Source organism: Schistocerca serialis, chromosome 11, assembly GCF_023864345.2.
Source record: "Schistocerca serialis cubense isolate TAMUIC-IGC-003099 chromosome 11, iqSchSeri2.2, whole genome shotgun sequence".
NCBI classification, from domain to species: Eukaryota; Metazoa; Arthropoda; class Insecta; order Orthoptera; family Acrididae; genus Schistocerca; species Schistocerca serialis.
The window spans coordinates 65105262-65109562 of record NC_064648.1 but is presented as its reverse complement, the minus strand read 5'-3'; the positions used below and the strand labels follow the sequence as shown (position 1 = coordinate 65109562).

Below are 4301 nucleotides of genomic sequence, written 5' to 3'. Positions count from 1 at the left end.
CCTGCGAACCATGCAGAACTAGCACTCCTGAAAGAAAGGATATTGCGGAGACATGGCTTAGCCACAGCCTGGGGGATGTTTCCAGAATGTTTCGTATCAGCGCACACTTCACTGCAGAGTGAAAATCTCATTCTGGAAACATCCCCCAGGCTGTGGCTATGCCATGTCTCCACAATATCCTTTCTTTCAGGAGTGCTAGTTCTTCATGGTTCGCAGGAGAGCTTCTGTAAAGTTTGGAAGGTAGGAGACGAGGTACTGGCAGAAGTAAAGCTGTGACTACCGGGCGTGAGTCGTGCTTCGGTAGCTCAGTTGGTAGAGCACTTGCCCGCGAAAGGCAAAGGTCCCGAGTTCGAGTCTCGGTCGGGCCACAGTTTTAATCTGCCAGGAAGTTTCGTATCAGCGCACACTCTGCTGCAGAGTGAAAATCTCATTCTGGAAACATCGCCCAGGCTGTGGCTAAGCCATGTCTCCGCAATATCCTTTCTTTCAGGAGTGCTAGTTCTGCATGGTTCGCAGGAGAGCTTCTGTAAAGTTTGGAAGGTAGGAGACGAGGTACTGGCAGAAGTAAAGCTGTGAGTACCGGGCGTGAGTCGTGCTTCGGTAGCTCAGTTGGTAGAGCACTTGCCCGCGAAAGGCAAAGGTCCCGAGTTCGCGTCTCGGTCGGGCACACAGTTTTAATCTGCCAGGAAGTTTCGTATCAGCGCACACTCTGCTGCAGAGTGAAAATCTCATTCTGGAAACATCCCCCAGGCTGTGGCTAAGCCATGTCTCCGCAATATCCTTTCTTTCAGGAGTGCTAGTTCTGCATGGTTCGCAGGAGAGCTTCTGTAAAGTTTGGAAGGTAGGAGACGAGGTACTGGCAGAAGTAAAGCTGTGAGTACCGGGCGTGAGTCGTGCTTCGGTAGCTCAGTTGGTAGAGCACTTGCCCGCGAAAGGCAAAGGTCCCGAGTTCGAGTCTCGGTCGGGCACACAGTTTTAATCTGCCAGGAAGTTTCGTATCAGCGCTCACTCCGCTGCAGAGTGAAAATCTCATTCTGGAAACATCCCCCAGGCTGTGGCTAAGCCATGTCTCCGCAATATCCTTTCTTTCAGGAGTGCTAGTTCTGCATGGTTCGCAGGAGAGCTTCTGTAAAGTTTGGAAGGTAGGAGACGAGGTACTGCCAGAAGTAAAGCTGTGAGTACCGGGCGTGAGTCGTGCTTCGGTAGCTCAGTTGGTAGAGCACTTGCCCGCGAAAGGCAAAGGTCCCGAGTTCGAGTCTCGGTCGGGCACACAGTTTTAATCTGCCAGGAAGTTTCGTATCAGCGCACACTCCGCTGCAGAGTGAAAATCTCATTCTGGAAACATCCCCCAGGCTGTGGCTAAGCCATGTCTCCGCAATATCCTTTCTTTCAGGAGTGCTAGTTCTGCATGGTTCGCAGGAGAGCTTCTGTAAAGTTTGGAAGGTAGGAGACGAGGTACTGGCAGAAGTAAAGCTGTGAGTACTGGGCGTGAGTCGTGCTTCGGTACCTCAGTTGGTAGAGCACTTGCCCGCGAAAGGCAAAGGTCCCGAGTTCGAGTCTCGGTCGGGCACACAGTTTTAATCTGCCAGGAAGTTTCGTATCAGCGCACACTCCGCTGCAGAGTGAAAATCTCATTCTGGAAACATCCCCCAGGCTGTGGCTAAGCCATGTCTCCGCAATATCCTTTCTTTCAGGAGTGCTAGTTCTGCATGGTTCGCAGGAGAGCTTCTGTAAAGTTTGGAAGGTAGGAGACGAGGTACTGGCAGAAGTAAAGCTGTGAGTACCGGGCGTGAGTCGTGCTTCGGTAGCTCAGTTGGTAGAGCACTTGCCCGCGAAAGGCAAAGGTCCCGAGTTCGAGTCTCGGTCGGGCACACAGTTTTAATCTGCCAGGAAGTTAAGTGTCTGTTGTTTACAAGGCGGTTGTTCCTTGTTTTAGAACTATTGTTCATGATAGTAGCAGGATCTCTAACATAGAGAGTCTAGTGCAAAGTAGAGTATCATTTTAATGTCCATGTGCACATGTTGGAAGGCACCTTACACCTATTCAGTTACGCTTCCTCACTTAAAACTCTGAGAAGTTTCAAAGAAATGCAAAACGAATAGGACGTCACTCGAAAAAGTTCTGTACAAGAAAATAAAGACCCTAATAGCAACCTAAGAAACGTCACTTGAATCTGTTTTTCCCAGTCTATTCCCAGAATCGTGAAAGTTCTCTATCTTATTCTGCTCATACCTTACAATGAAATTTAGTGCCCCTATACACGTATTTGCTTTTTAATTTTGTTATTTCATTTGTGAGATGAAAGATGCCCACATGTATAAGATGGTAGCCCTGGAAACAATGAAAGTACAGCATTCGGTGTCTTACGAATTGCTAATAGAGAAACGTCTGTTCTCCTGCTTTTATCTTGTGTGACAATCTAGTTCTCGGTGAAATGGTCAACACAAACAAGAGCGTTCATTCGTTCGTTCGTTCCAGGGGTAAAATATTTCCCATGAATTGTTCATGACCACTTAGTGCGAATGTTTCCATATTTTTAAACCAAAAACTTAAAATACACTGAAGAGCCAAAGAAACTGGTACACCTGCCTAACATCGAGTAGGACCCCCGCGAGCACGCTGGAGAGCCGCAACACGACGTGGCATGGACTCGACTAATGTCTGAAGTAGTTCTGGAGGCGATTGACACCATTAAATCTGCAGGTCTGTCCATAAATCCGTAAGAGTAAGAGGGAGTGGATACCCCTTCTAAACAGCAGGTTGCAAGGCATCCCAGATATGTTGGGGATTTTGGTGGCCAGCGGAAGTGTTTAAACTCGAAACAGTATTCCTGGAGCCACTCTGTAGCAATTATGGACGTGTGGGGTGTCGCACTGTCAGCTGGAATTGCCCAAGTCCGTCGGAGTGCACAGTGGGCATCAGGATGCTTACGCGTCACCTGTCACAGTCGTATCTAGACGTATCAGGGCGCCCATATCACTCCAACCGCACACGCCATACCCCATTACAGAGCCTCCACCAGCTTGAAGAGTCCCCTGCTGACGTGCAGAGTCCATGGATTCATGAGGTTGCCTCCATACCCGTACACGTCCATCTGCTCGATACAAATTGAAATGAGATTCTTCTGACCAGACAATATGTTTCTAGTAATCAACAGTCCAATGTCAGTGTTGACGGGCCCAAGAGAGGCGTAAAGCTTTGGTTCATGCAGTCATGAAGGGTACACGAGTGGGCCTTCAGTTCCAAAAGCGCATATTGAAAGGTGGCTACACTGAGCCACAGCGCCAGAGATTGCACCAAAGAGTATTATTCAGCCACCTCCACCAGTAGTTCTTGTCGAGAAGTCGTAGTAGGCAGTGCTTGCTGAGAAGTCGTGGTGGAGAGAGCTATTGAGATGTAGCAGTGGTGAGTCGATTGTTGAGAAGTTCCCATGGAGAGTGCTTGTTCAGATGTTGTCATATTGTTTTGATGGGCTAGACACCAGATATTGTTGGCCTGGGGATGCTGTAATGATCAGAGTGTGCTTTTCGTCAATATATATGAAGGTAAAAAAAATTCCTTTTTTTTATTATTTCAATGTCTTAAACAATAATGCCTCTTGGTCACAGGTTCAGTCAACAAAGCATCTGGCTCGTGTTCTTGTATTAGACTGTATTTCTGGTTTCTGTGTGAAATTATAGTATTTCTGTTTTTTTTTAATTACTTCAGTATAAATGGTGTTTAAAATATCTGCTCTTATTGAGGAAGAACCGTGCCAGATGTGTACATTGAATCACACTTCCATACACAGAACAGCTACACTTGTGTTTTGTTGTTTCGTAGGTTTTATAGTTGCTGGGGCCTTAATTAATTAATTGTGTTAACGGAAACTTCGTTTCATTCTTCGTTGTTGTTCTATGCAGTCAGATTGCATACAAATACTAGTCAGGGCCAACCGATTAAGAGACCTCGTAATCGTACTGTCAGCAACTAAAATTAAAAAAATTATTTGCATTCATAATATAATTAAGCCCCCATGCACGTGGCGACCGCTGCTTCGGATCATCCCTTGGAATTCTTCTGATTGTAAAAATAGCAGACAGTAGTATTGTTGTAGTAATTTGTAGTTTAGTAATTGTAGTCTATATTGCATGTGTAGATTTGGTAATTGTCATTCTTAGTAGATAGGTTATGTATGTTCTGGACCAAATACCAATATCAGCTATTTAAACCCTATTTTACGGCTATTTTTAGACCATTTTACATCGAAATCTGCTATTGTTCATATTTTTAGAATGATACAACCACAAAATTAGGGAAA

At 45.9% G+C, this 4301-nt stretch overlaps 1 non-coding gene across 1 annotated transcript; it reads left to right on the top strand.

Moving 5' to 3' along the window:
- The first annotated feature begins 294 nt into the window (after positions 1-294).
- On the top strand, positions 295-368 carry Trnas-cga (transfer RNA serine (anticodon CGA)). The gene has a single exon. It is a non-coding gene; the product is annotated as a tRNA-Ser (tRNA).
- The last annotated feature ends 3933 nt before the right edge of the window (positions 369-4301 follow it).